Source organism: Microtus oregoni, unplaced genomic scaffold (assembly GCF_018167655.1).
Source record: "Microtus oregoni isolate MIOR12 unplaced genomic scaffold, Mior012 000083F_ref0000379, whole genome shotgun sequence".
Lineage (NCBI taxonomy): Eukaryota > Metazoa > Chordata > Mammalia > Rodentia > Cricetidae > Microtus > Microtus oregoni.
In genome coordinates, this window is record NW_024544543.1 from 700,659 (window position 1) to 715,000 (window position 14,342).

At 51.5% G+C, this 14,342-nt stretch overlaps 1 protein-coding gene across 39 annotated transcripts in view; it reads right to left on the reverse strand.

The window, feature by feature from the left end:
- The window catches only part of LOC121441900 (CUGBP Elav-like family member 4), a 278,628-nt gene that overhangs the window by 57,071 nt on the left and 207,215 nt on the right, over positions 1 to 14,342 (reverse strand). The gene's annotated exons all lie outside the window — the stretch shown is intronic.

The following is a 14,342-nucleotide window of genomic DNA, read 5'->3' on the forward strand; positions in this document are numbered from 1 at the left end:
TTGGGTTTCTCTCACAAGAACAAGCCCCAAGAGACAAGGAGAGCGGCAAAACACCCCCATTTTAAAGACAGAGAAGCCAAGGCTAAGAGGCAGTCACATGCTTCTCCAGGCTGCCTTGTGGCAGGGTCTGCAAAGACTATTTTTGCACTTGCTTTCACTGAACCTTAAGACCTTGCTGCCAGTTCCCCTCCCTTCCAGGGCCTGAACCAGCAGTCACAAGCTGCCTCCTGCCTCCCAGTCTAGGATCTGAAGTTAGTTTTGGCTGCATCAAGACAACTGGGGGTTGCAGGAAGGATGTTTGTGACTCAGCAAGGTGAAGCTGAGGCCAGGGGAAGGGCAGAGCCACGCAAAGAAGGACAGAGGCAGCATCCAGGATTCAGAGTGAGGGCAGACAGGGAAGGAGAAGACGCAGGAGCCAAGGCCAGCAAAATGGGCCTCTGGGGGCCGGGCAGTTCTGCTTTGCTGCCTGGTTGTGATGGACAGCTCTGTAAAGGGGTGAATGAAAAAGCTCCAGCCACAGGAGGAGTGTTGTAGCACAGCAAACCGCCAGCGTGTGGAAGCATGTCAGGGTGCTTTTGGATCCCCAGCAAGACAGTCCGTCCAAAGTCTAAAGGGAAGGAAATGTCTAGAAGGCCAGGAATCACAGTACGGGAGAGGGGACCCAGGGGAGAGTTTGGTCACTCCTAGCTTGCTGTTTGAAGTGCAGCATCTCACTGAGGATTGAACCTCAGGCTGTTGGCTGCCTAGCCAGAGCTCTAACACTGAGCTCCAGCCCCAGCTGTCTCTTTTCACAACCCACCAGGGATACTCCCCCTCCCCATCTGAGGGCTTAGCAGAGTTGGGCCCAGGCACCCAGTTACGACCATGTTTTCTCTCACACCTGTCTCTCTCCAGACTTTGTACTTTCAGAGTAGACAGTTCTCTGAGGTTGGGAATATTATCTCTGTCTTGCTGGAAGGAACCAGATGAGGATGCTACCAGGAGACTCAAGGGCACCACTATCAGGGACACAATGACTACCTTTCTGTTAGGGACCCTGCCCAAGAAGGGCCAGACAGTAATGCAGAATACAGAACGTCCAGGTAGTGAGGGTAATTTGGTACAGATTCATTCTTTGGGCTGCCAAGTTGTATATAATCTTTTTGGTGTAGAAGCTTCTTCCACAGTCTCCTGCATGCTCCCACCCCACGTTTCCACGTCGTCCTCCCTCAAGTCCATTCCTTGGGCCTGCAGTGTCCTGCTCCATGTTCTTTTCTCTAAGGCTAACAGGGTCCCCACTGCAAATCGATTCAAACGTTGAAGCTGGAGCCCGCATTGTGACTGTATCGGGCAAAACAAAGAGCGTCAAGGGGGTGACTACAGTTACAACAGGTAAAAACTGCAGATTCCACATGGCTGCTGTCCTTATGAGACAAAGAGGAAACACAGGGACCTATGCACACGGAAAAAGGCCATTTGAGGACACAGCAAGGTGACTCTCTTCAAGGAAGAAAGACTTCACTCGAAACCAAGCCCGCTCATACCTTGTTCTAGAACTTCCATCCCTCAGGGCAGTGAGAAATACATTCTGGTAATTTAAACCACACAAGTAGCTTGTACCCAGCAGCCCCAGCAAATCTGGTCCATGAGGTCTGACTGAGGGAAGGATCTTACAGGGAATCTGCTCTTTTCCAGATAAAATGCACACTTGAGGGTGGAAAGCCACTTATGAGAGGTGGGGGGGGGGGCTTTGGCTGCATGCATTAGATTGCTGGATTATGATACCCACTAGGATATATGGGAATAGAGTCACTGCAGTCAAGGAAGCAGAGCTTCAAAGAGATGAAGACATCAGCCCAGAGTTTCATAGATGGTAAATGGAAGCCTTAGCATGAGCCCGGTGTTCTGGAAAGCTGCCTCTGGGGTTGGAAGATGCTGGGAGTCAGGTGAGATGGGCTCAGGGGTGGCCTAAGGAGACCTTAACCAAGATGAAGAGCTGAGGGGAAGAGCACTGGTGGGCGGGGAGGGGTGTCAGTCTGTCTCAGTGAGGCAGGCAGAGGTGTGAACAAGACCTTGTGTGTGAGCAAGCGTCCTTATCCTTAGCAACAGTGTGGGGAAGATGGCTCTGGTTCTGAGTTCTAGGCCGGCATCTTCAGAAGAGCCCTATAGGCTGCCAGGGTCTGGGACAGAAATCTTTCTGACATGATACGTCCTAATTTCCGTGACAAACAGAAAGGTGTTGAAATTTTCTTCATGTGCACGGAGCCATCCACTCTAGATACCCTGCCCTCTGCAGCCGCTCCCTGGCCCTGTCCTCGGCACCTGACCACTCAGAATGTTCAGCTTACAATCCTGAGTTAGGCTAGGCATATCCCCTTCAGAGACTCCTTCATCCCACGCCAGGCCTGGACAATACACGTAGACCTCCCCGAAAGTTTACTGGGGGCTCATTCACTCCTCATTGCCCCCTACCCCTCTCCCCAGCTTCACTGAGGGCTTCCTGGCTGAAATCTAGGTTCTCACTGTCCTGTCACTTAAACCTCAGCCACAGGCTGGGCACCCATGGCTTCTCCACACAGACCATCGGAGCAGAACTGACTTGCCTCCCACTGAGCTGAGATTCCTGGAGCCACTTTGTCTTTCTTATTGCAACTGAGGGTGGTCAGTGTCCCAGCAGCCTTTGCAGGGCTTGCCTAAAATGCTGGCCAGGGTGGCCCAGGTAGCATGCAGGCTCAGACTTTCTTAGTTTACATCAGAAGTCAAATGCTGACTGTGGGCTGGAGGGTTCCCAGCCACAGCAAGCTCTCCACAGGAGGCTGGTGCAGGAAGACTGCCCTCCTTTGCTCATTGTTCTGGATAGGTCCAGCCTTACCAAGTCTTGGTTCCGCCTTAAGGAAGGAAGTGTGGGCTGAGCAAGCTGGCCTGGGTAGAGGGTACCAAGTCAGGCCGCAGAGACCGTGAGAGATGAGAAGGCCGAGTACAACAGAGGGTGAGGAGCCAGGAGGACACCAAAGGAAGGGGAGAGAGATTGGGTGTGTGGGGGGGTGGGATTGTGGAGTGCGGGATGATCAAAGGGAGGCCTGAAGAGGCAATGGCTACCTTGCTCTCTCCCTGCAGCTAACATTGCTCCTCAGGACCCCACTGGTCCTCACTTTTTCCTTTCTCACAGTTGCCTGTCATCCGTCAACAACTTCCACCAGTGTGAGCTCCCTGAGAAAGACACTGTGTGTCATTTTCATAAGGTGTGTTCTTCATTCTGGATCCTGTTCTCCAGGCTGGGCTGGGGTGACCTTCCCTATATCAGGAACAGCTCCCTAAGGAGCCAGAGGCTCCTGTGCCAACCTCTGTGGAGACTCCTTGGGAACTGTGGTCTTCTTGCAGTTAGAGTCCGCTCAGAAGGAGCAAGCTGATCTGACTTGAGTGTGGTAGCTTCCTGAGCTCTGCACAGGTGGCTGTGGTCAGAAGGGAGCTGACCCCTTCCTGTCCTTGCCACACCCAGGACCAGCTTTGTCAACATCTGCTTCTGCTTTGGGGAGGCTTTGGGGAGAGGTGTGTCCAGAGTGAGCCGGTCTCACCAGGTCAGGATTTAGGGCCAGCTTTGCTCCTTGGCATGGCAGAGGGTGGGCAAGCAGGTGGCTCCTTCCCAGCCCCTTCCCTCTGACTGTGTCTCCCTGTCCCTCGCCCCTCCCTCTGCCACTCTTTGCATCAACACATAACCATGCATTAAACAAGACATTCCATTAATTTCTTCATCATCATAATGTACGCTGGGACATACCCTTTAAATATTCATTCAGCTATGAAAACTGGGCATTAAAATTTTAATAATGTCAAGCTCATTTGAACCCGGCTCCTTGGGGACGATTACGATACAATTAGAATAAATACGATGATTGAGCTGGTCAAAAGGCTTCACCTGTCCGGCATGGCTCTCTGGATAGGTAGAGACCTGTGGCTGATGGGCAGACAGACTGACAGCAGACTGACAGACAGGCCAGGCTCTTCCCTGACTCCATCTCCCCTCCTGCACCCCTGTGGCCTCATCTCTGCTCTACGCTGCCACATCAGCTCCTCATAGGTCTCTGCTGCTTGATCCCTGAGAGCCAGGGCTCAGGGCCACTATCCATCTTCAGGAAGATGGCTCTGATTAACACCCCAATTCGGTTCCTCCTGGTGCCTGCCCGGCTGTTCACCGGATTCTTATGAGAGCCTGGTTTTATTTGTACAAACTTCCTCTCCCCAAGCTTTAAAGGGTACCTCGGACTGCAATGAACACCATCTCTAGAGCGGGGCCATCCGGGGCATCCCAGGGTCCCTGAACAATCAACTGTGCCCCATCATCAGAGGGAGAGATGTGCACCTTCTGCAGCCCTGTGCTCCCTGAAGGCTTATATGGATATCTGGGATGAGGCTGAGCCTTCCTGCATCCCTCATTGGCCCACAGCTCTCAAAATTCAATTCTGGAGGTGACCTAGGATTGTCCTCTTGTGTCCCCGTCCAGCTTCTATTTTCCTGATGACAGGGAAATAATTTCTCATTAGGTCATGGGCCCTTCTGAGAGGCTGGTACCGCCAGACCTAGTCTCTCGACTGAGCCTTCCTGGGTCACGTGTGCGCATGCATGATTAGTAGTAACCGTTGCCTTAGAGAACTCATTTTGGCTTGGGGGTCGGGATGAAAGAAGGTAAAAGAATACAGGAAGGTAGCGCCCATTATAGAGCAGGCACAATCAGCGTCTCCTGCTTCCTGTGTCTGTGGGCAGAAATAGCCCTGTGGTGTAGGAAAAAGCATAGTTGGCCTGATTTCAGAGGGTTAGCCCTCTGTGTTTCATTCCAGGTTCCCCTTCCCACTGGCAGTCTGGAGCCCCCAGGTGCTCCCTGGTTTGCAGGCGAGGACTACCAGGGCAGGGACAAGGGATTTTGGTGTGTGGTATGCTGTCTCCAGGACATGGCCAGTGCTGGTGTAAAGAGCACAGACCAGCCAGGTCACAGCACAACCAGCCTGGGTTGTCAAAAGATGAGTGTGTTCCATCCTGATCCCTAGAGTTTGCCCAATGCTGGTTGGCACAGTCAGATAACATCCAGGATACAGATGTGTGGGGATCAGTGCATGGTAGGAGACAGCCTTTGCATGAGCAAAGATCCCAAACTATACCATACCCCAGAACGTCACTTAAAAACACAAGTTCAAAGCTAAACCTCGAGGATTCCAAGGTAGGGAAGCTTTAAATTCTAAGCTTGTGTTCATTCTGAGAGGAGAAATGCCACACTAAGGTGTTTCTTTAAAAGATGCTCTTCAACCCCCGTCTCCAGCTCCCCTCACATTCTTTGGGAGATAGGATCACACCATGTAGTCCACCCTAGCTTCGAACTTACAATACTCCTGCTTTCATCTCTCCAGTGCCACCATGTTTGTCAGCTGACTCCAGCAACTTGTTGAGAAGAGAGACTAAGGATGGGCAGCCGCTGGCACGCAAATCTGGAGCTGAGGATCCCTTTATGGTCAGAGAATGAAACTCCCCCATAAATTCTCTGGGAACAAAAGTGTATGGCTCCCCACACTGCCTTCCCTGAACTATATCTTCACACAAATAATGTAATTAACACATTAATGACCAAAGTATCTGTCTCAAACTGCCAAGAGATCAAGATCTCACGTGGTGCTGGGTTCGACTCCAGGCTGTGTGTCATGGGCTCTGGCACAGTTGAAGGAAACACTGGGCCCTTGCCTGGGGGTTTCCATTGCCCTGGTGAGGAAGGTTCTCAGGGGGAAATATGAAGGCTGTGTGCCTCATTTGTAGTTTGTTATAAAATATTACTACTTTAATTGCCTCCTTAATAAATTGCATATGGTTCACTCTGTAAGAGAAGGGCTAGAGGTTCAAGGAATCATGCCTTTCATCGTCAGTGAGGCCTGACTGTGGACACCCCCAGTGGCACCCATAGCAACTCACCATGACTTGTCCAGGGCAGCTGGCCGCCCGTCAGGGTGCAGACTTCCAGGGCTGCCTGGGGTATAGCTGCTGTTGATCTCTTTTCTGTGTGTTGGCCTCCTATCCCTCCTGTGGTCTCTTGGCTTCCCCTCTTGGTCCTGCAATATATATGCTGTCTTTTCAAGTCTGCTCCCACCCTATTCTTTCTTTCATTGCTTGGTGGCATTGATGGAATGTTCTGGTCCCAGACTACTTGATGGTTTCTTTACTGCCTGTCTCCACACTATCAGGGAAGGCCCACAGACATATTGTTTCTGATGCACATCCAGGGCCCAGTCACGGCCACAGAACAATGGGTATTTAGTCTTACTGAGGACTTGGAGATAGCTCAGTTACTAAAGTACTTGTGGTACAAACATGAGGGCCCGAGAATGATCCCCAGGGCCTCTGTGAAAAACTGGGCATGGCAGCATGTGCTTATAATCAAGCTCAGTGATGGGGAAGTAGATCCAGGCAGATTTCTGGGGCTCCTTGGTTGGTGAGCCTAACCTAATTGATGAGTTCCAGGCCAGTGAGAGACCCTGCCTCAAAGACCTAAGCCGTGTTCGCTTCGGCATTACATACACTAAGCCTGGGGAATGGCACAGAATATTCCATGGTGCCTGACAAAGGGCGACACATGGATCCCTGAAGCAGTCCAGTTCTTGGAAGTACAAGGGGAACTTGTTGGGAAGAAAGGTTCCTATGGGAGAGGGAAGGGGTTGTGGACAGAGACAAATAAAGTCCATCATATAGCTATTTTAAATTGTCAGACAAAAACCAAACTAGACAGTGTCCTGTGGAATGACACCTGAAGTTGACCTTGCTCCACACACACGTGGGCATGTGCACTTGCAAGGGAACACACATGCACACACGCATTGTGCGATTTAACATGCTCATCAAATGGATGACCAAGGCCTTTCTCAAGTGACATCATCGCCCTCGTCCCTGGGTCTGGCAGAAGTGCCCAGAGACTAGAAGTGGGTCATCCGCTTTCAGACTTGTTTCTAGACCAAAGAGAAAGGACCTTTTAATCCTCTGCCCTCCAGCAGAGCGACGCCAGTGTTGTACCTTTGGATTAGGAAGGGTTTATTGAAGCAGTGATCACCCTTTAGAGAGACAGCCAGCAGTCCCGACCAGACAGAAGAACAGGGTTATTGTTAAAATATGCAAATCTAGAGCCCATTGAAATGCAAGCCCTCCAGACAAGATTTTTTTTTATTTTAATAAAATCTTGCTTCTATCCTCGCTCCCTGATCCAAGGAGGCCATCTGATGCTTGTTGGGTCAAGATGCATCAGCCCTGTCAAGCTTTTCACCCCTTTTAGTGCCCTCTCCAATTGACCTGCCAACTAAGGCCTTCAACACATTCCTTAGGCAAAGTGCTTGAGGTGGCCTCCAGGTCCCTCCCAGACCCCTCCTCCATCCTGCATCCCCTCTTATTCTGTCACACAGGAAATCCTAAGGCTTTGCCTCCACCTCTTGCAAGCCTTCCATGATTGAGCCCACTTGATTACACCCATGACTTTGTGTGTGGTGTGTAATGCACACGTGTGGGCAGGTGCGCATGCTGAGTAATGGCCAGAGGCCAATACAGGAAGCCCTCCTCCATTGCTATCTGCCTTATCTTTTGGGACAAGAGTTCATGCTGAAGCTGGAGTTCAGTGAGTAAGCTAGACTGGTTGATCAGTAAGCCCTGGGAATCCTCCTGGCCCTGCCTTCCCAGTCCTGGGATTACAGGTGTATTTCATAGGGTCTGGGATTTCATGTGAGTCAAACTCAGGTCTGTCAACTGGCGTGGCAAGCACTTTGCTGACTGAGCCATCTCCTCCACCGGCCCACTGGCACTGTGTATCACTAATTCGGGATACTTTGCTCTCCACTGTCAACAGTGCTGGGTTTCAAGGACAGCTGCTCAGAAGCAACAGAGCTTCTAGTTCTAGGGCCATGGCTGGATCCTATCATAGCAGTGGGCCTTCTGGCTGTGAGAAAGGACCTGTGAAGTCAGGCATGTGGTAGGAGCTGGGCTCCTGGGCGGGACAAGGGTGGACTGTGGCCAGTAAGTCTCTCTTATGCTCCTGGATTTTCCATGATCACATAGTGGACATTATATCCTTTGTTCCTTCCTGAAACCCAGACTCTCAGGTTGGGTAGGATTAGGGTTGGAGGGCAGGGGTGCGGGCTTATCAGGGATAACAAAGAGCGAGAGGGTCGATTGCAGAGAATGAGAATGAGGAGAGTCACTGAGGATAAGGGGAGAGGCAGACTGTTCTTGCTAAGACTGGCAGGAGCTGGGTACTGTTGTGTGTTGGGCGTTCCCTGCTTGTTTGAGACAAGAGAGAATTCCACCAGGGTCTCTTCTAGCAAGAGCATGACGTGGGGTGAGCTCCAAGAGGCCTGAGAGATGCCAGGCAGATGATTAAAGCAAGATTGGCCACTGTTTTCTGGTATCCTGCCCCCTCTGGTCCTGTGGGAAGTTAGAAGTTCAGAGCTGATGCCAGCGAGGTACTCTATAAACTCATCAATTATCCCATGATATAGATGTATATTTTGGTTCCCAAGTGACTCCATGCCCCAGGGCAAAACTGGCAACAGGACTAAAATTGTGTGTGGAACGCAGAGCCCTGAGTCCAGGCAGACAGACCCCTTTGCAGCCTACACATTCTCTTTGGTCCAGCAGGCTGCCCGGCAGTTGCTATGCAACAGGCTTCTCTGCTCTCAGTGTCCAGCCAGTAGCAGCAGGCAGCACTGGGAGGTGGTTCTGTAGGTGGGCGGCTTGTGCTGCCCACGCTCCTTCCGTCTGTTCACCTCCCTTCTCCTCTGAGCCTTCTCCTCTCCCTTTCCCCGGAATTTATATTTAAAGTCCATTGCCCTTTCACCTAAAGGGCTAGAAGGAAGGTTTCTCCCATTGTTCCTATGCCCTGGATTTCCCAGGTCTATCGCAGGTCCTATGTCAGGCCCAGCCCAAGCCCACTACTGTTTTCAGTGCAGAGAAGACCTCCAAGTTGGCGTTTGGTGCCCCTTGTCCCCTGAACCTCCATGATACAATGAGGAGGGGGAATAGTCTTTGGGATTCATGCTTCTCTGGGCCAGGGCAGTGAGGTAGAAGGTTTCCAAGATAGAACCCATGGACATAAAGAAGATGGGATTTAGTGGCCCTGCATCCCTGTCAAGACTCTGAGTCCCCCATTGCTAAGGGCTCCTTGTCCATCTCAGCCTTACTGTTCCTACCCATCCATCGGGCAGGGCTATGCTGGCAGAGGTAGGAGGAGCCTCACAATCTTAGTTAAGCACCGCTGCCTTGGAAACCAAACTAATTAGCTGCTCAGCCAGGCTGGGTCACTAACCCTCTTCAGGGTGGGGATGCGTGATGGTTGAAAAAAAAAAAAACCAGTGGATGGATAATTCTGGATGAAAGCAGCTCTGATTTAGTTGCCAGGCCCAGATTTCAGCCCTAACTTTGCTGTGTACTTGCTCATGGAGATAGATAGCAGTTGCTTAACCCCTTCAAGGCAAACCCTGCTAGGATGCAGGGGGAGATGGGGCTTAATGAAAACTCGCAGGGTCCCACAGCCATCCACCCTCCTGTGGCTCCCCCTGCCCCTCTGAGGAAAGGCTGGAATTATGGTGGGAAGGCCATGTATGACCAAGAAGCAGGGGCTTCCAAATGCAAGAGGCTTGTGGTACCTATTACCCTCCCCCTCCCAGGGCCTACCCTTTGATCTTGCCCCAGCTTTGTCCTCTCTACTGGGTCTATCCCACTTGTGCCCATTTATTCAATGGACCACAACATTGACCGGTTTAGTCACTCACTCGTTCTACGACCCCCACCCACCACACCACTCTGCTCGATTCTTCCTGGACCTCACTGTATGCCTGGCTCACTGATTTCGCTAGGTTGGCTGAGCAGTGGGTTTCAGGGACCAACCTGCTTCTTCCTTCTGAATGCTGAGTTTATAAGTACATGCCATTATAGCATTTTTTCCCAGTAATTGCTGGGGACTGAACTCAGGTCTGCATGCTTATGGGACAAGCACTTTATTGACTATACCATCTCCCCAGTCCACTCAGTGTCTATTTTTATTTTTATGCCACACAGTTTTGCTACTATGGCTCTGTAGTATAATTTGAGATTAATGCTTACTGCTGTTGTTGAGATTCAGTCTGAAAATGCAGCTTAGCTTATTCTTGAACTCACTATGTAAGCAGGCTCCCCTCAAAATCATGACAATTCTCCTGCTTCAGATCCCCAGATTTTGGGGTAAGAATCTCCATGCCTGTTTTATTTTTCCTGTTTTTTTTTAAAGCAATTATGACTTGGCCTGTATACTTCTGCCCATCACACAACACCGTAACTGATTCCTCAATCGCTAGACATAGCCCTACTAACTACCAGCCTGCAAAAGTCCTCTCATTTCTGCTCGGTGGAGAGCTGCCCCGGGGAGTGGACACCTCCACTGAGTGTGTGAACATGTGGACGTCTTAGGGCCATGTAGGCTAACTTTAGTGATCAGTGTGGCTGAGTCTCCTCTCGCAGATGTGGATCTGTCTCATCTCCTCTCACCTGCTGCTGCGAATCCCGCCTTCCAAGTCAGTGCTGCGTGGCTAAGCCATTCTGCACACCTAAGGTCTTTGTGTTTTCTTGGAAACATATCCACAATTCTCCTTCAACCAGCTATCAGGAGCCTAGGACTGATGGCCTGTCCTGCCTTCCCAGGGGCCCTCTGCATCTGCAGCTGACAGTTCCCAGCCCACAGTGCCACTGTCGCCTCTGAAGATTTAGACCCAGAGCCTCATGGACAAGCTAGCAGAGCAGGCGTGAAGAGGGGGTACAGTCAGGCCCAGGGACTTGGACAAAGACCCTCTTCTGTGCCACCCATCCCTGTCCCTCCCTCCTTGTCCTCTCATCTGACCTGTGCCACATGCTGTCTGTCCCCTCACCCTTCTAGGTTTGTCCCCAGCCAGGTTTCTTCCACTTCCTCCCCAAATCTGAACCCTCTTAATTCTCAGCCTCAGCATAGGCCTGGGGAGAAAACCCACACCACGTAAATGACAAATGCAGAGGAAATTGCTCTTAATCCCCATGCCACAATCTGGTGATGTCGGCCAAGCGCAAACCTGAGTCATCCTCTCAACAGCAGGCAGCGACATTTGCTTTTTGGAATTTGTTTTGTCTCTGGGCTTTAGATTTAATCACCCCCCCCTCCTCTCCCTCCCTGCTCTCTCTCTCCCTCTGCCCCTAGCGCTCCAGCGTTCTAATGTGAGCCTGCACCCAGCTCGTCCAAGCCTGTTTTCCTGGCATTCATTAACACAGCTCTCCAGCCTCCAACAGGCTAAATGATGAATCAGGTTAAATTCCAGACAACAGCCGCACACCACCATCAATTAGCCATCTCTGGGGCAGCTTCATTAATAAGCATCGATCACGATCCTCCTTCTGGAACATGCCAGGGTCTCTGGGTCACGGGCACCGCCTGTAAGCGTGTCAGGCTTGGGTGCGAGTGTGAGCATGTGCGTGAGAAAGCTGGAGTGTGGGGTGAGGGACGGGTGCGGGTGGGCACACGTTGGGTGAGTTGACCGATGTGGGTGTGGCAGTTTGATTTGTGATTAATGTGCATGTAAGTGTGTGCGTGCACGTGTGTAGGTGCATGTGTGTAGGTGTGGCATGGGATGTGTGCGCTGTATATGTGGCACATGGTTGGAGTGTGTGTTCAAGGGTAAGGAGCTCTGCTCTCTCTTCCTCTAACATCATGTCTTTCTTCCAGTTGCGCCATGAATCCTCCCAGCCCCATCTCTGGTCGGGCAGACCCATGGCCTCCTTCTGCCTGGACACTTGTAGGTGCCACTGGTCCCTTGTCTCATCCCCCTCCTCTTCTTCCTTAGAAATTCCACTTGGCTTGCAGTTCTGTGAGGTAATTCTAAACTCTACCTTGCCATTCGTACCCTGCTTCTGGTACATTCTGGATGTCACTCAGCTTTGATCTGATATGTCAGAGATCTGGAATGATTTCTAGCCCAAAGCCAGACGTGTTCACCCAGTTCCTTCTCTGCCTTCGAGGCCCACCCTTCAAGTCCTAGCACACACCCCCAAACCTTCAGCTCTCTGAGATTAGAACCCAACCCTCTGCCTCTATTACTCTACTTCTGCTTTGTCCCATATTTGCCCCTGGCAGAAAACTTCTGATCCAGGAGCAACTGGAAGGCTCAGTGATCCCTGTGCCCACAGGCAGGTCCTGTTGCTTCCTGCTGCCCACTGTCAGCCAGAGCCCCAACCCGTACTGTTACTCTTGAGGACCCAGCCTGAGCACACTTCCTGAAGGCACCGTCCTCTCACCATGCCCAGCCTCCAGCCGCTCACACCCCCCTTACCCTTCCCAAAGTCTGCTTTAAGGGGGTGATTAGCATCACACACGGGACAGTGTGGTCCTTACACATGAGCATCCGAGTGGGGACAGATGTGTGACCTCTCGTGGCAGCCTAGCAGATTGGCTTCTTAAAGGTTAATTAAGAACCTTGGGCTGGACAGCACGGCCATGGTGCGGCCAGTGACGGCGGATGCTGTGTCTCCCCAGACCATTAAACACTAATTAGGTTTGGAAAGCCTATTGAGCTCCTGAGGTCTTGTCAAGGCAGGTGCTGGCCCTGGGGTGCCCTTTGAAATACCAGCACAATCACCTTGACCCCAAGCCCAGCTGCTGGGCTGCCCTGTAGCCCCCATCCCCCATCTCACTGTCTCTCCCTTGCTTAGTTTTTCCCTAGCCTACCGGCCTTCTTGATGCTTGCTGGCAGGCTGAGCCATCTACCTGGGGCCTGCCCAACGAATACCTCCAAACAATCCTTGTACCCAAGGCTTACAGTAGCATGGGAGCCTGTGGATGGGACAGGCTAATAGTGGTTGCAGAACTGGCCAGAGCTCCAGCGTCCAATAGCAAAGGATGTGCTGGGAGAATCCATTCCCCAAGCTCCACACCTTCCTCTTGGACTTGTCTTCCCTTCGGCCCTATTGAAAGTACCTTAAGACGTCTGGCCCCAGTGCTTCCCCTGGCGGAATACTGCTTCCCTTTCAGTGAAGCCCCATTCACCAGAGTCCCTGCAACCTTCTAGGTACCTCTTTCCTGGATCTGTTTTTTTTTTTTTTTTTTCTCTGCTGTTGAATTCAGCAAGCATAGCCACAAGCTATCTGCTCCTGGTGGCATGCATTCAGCCAGCTGCCCACTACTGGAAGCCTTGCCTTGTGCTAAGAGACCTTGAAGGAGAAGCGCTGGAAGGAGCTCCCCACCTTGTGGGGTTTCTCCATAGGTGATCAATATCCATCTGAGAGTCATGTTCCCAGTTGTCATGGTGTTCAGAGATTTCTGATGCAGGGAGATAAGTATCTTCACACCCAGAGGTACCGAAAGACCACACGCCCCCAGGGCTTCCCAAGATGCCAGGCTAGGCTGTGAGGTTCTTGGCTCAGTTGGGGAGTCTGCATATCTTACCTGGCCTCAGCTCTAGGTGCGACACACGTCTCTGAGAACACACAGGACTGCCGCTGTTGCCACACCGTCCCCATTGCTGTCACTGCCCATGGTCACCACTGCCATGTAGCCTCCTCCAGTCACCGCTATTGGCACCTTCATCACTCCATTCTCCGTCACTGCGGTCACCACCAGCACCACGTGTTATGACCTGCATGGAGTATGGCTTACCTCTAGGGGTAACACTATTGGTAGGGTGCTGGATAGATCATGTTCTGGGTGGGGCTTTCTTGTAACATGCTAACATGCTAACCTTGTCCCCCTATAATAGCAAGAAAACATAGGATAGCTCATCCCAGCCACTGAGGGAACACACCCCTCCTTGCTGAGTATGAGTGTTCTCTCAAGGGCCTTTTCTGGATGAATGGCTCCCAGGGCAGGGCAGGCCAAGCAGGTCAAGGCACCAGCAAAGTGCTGGGGACCCAGCTCGGTACATTTGTCGTTCATTTCTCTTTGCTGCCCTTCTGGACCGTACCCTGAGCCTCTACTACTTCCCAGGAAGGCTGGAAAGGAGGTAGGTAGTGTACGTCATTTAGGGTTCTCCACCCATACTACCAGACTCCCCAGCTCTGGTGACAGGCAGGGCTGCAGTGAAGTGGGCCTGTGTGGGCCCAGGAGGCACAGCCCAATTTCATAAGCATGAAGTATTATGATTGCATTGATTTCCGTCATAAATCATATTTCCTATCTCCTGACTTTCTCTCCTGCGCCCCAAATTAAGCCTTGGTATTTTCTTTAGCTGCTGCCTCTGCCGAGACTAGAGATGATATTAGGATAATGATGATAAATTTTGCCCCGAGGCTAGGCCACTCCCTCTGTGTGGGGAGGGGGGCTGTGTGTCCCTCTGTTGGAACCTTTGGCTAGAAGGTGG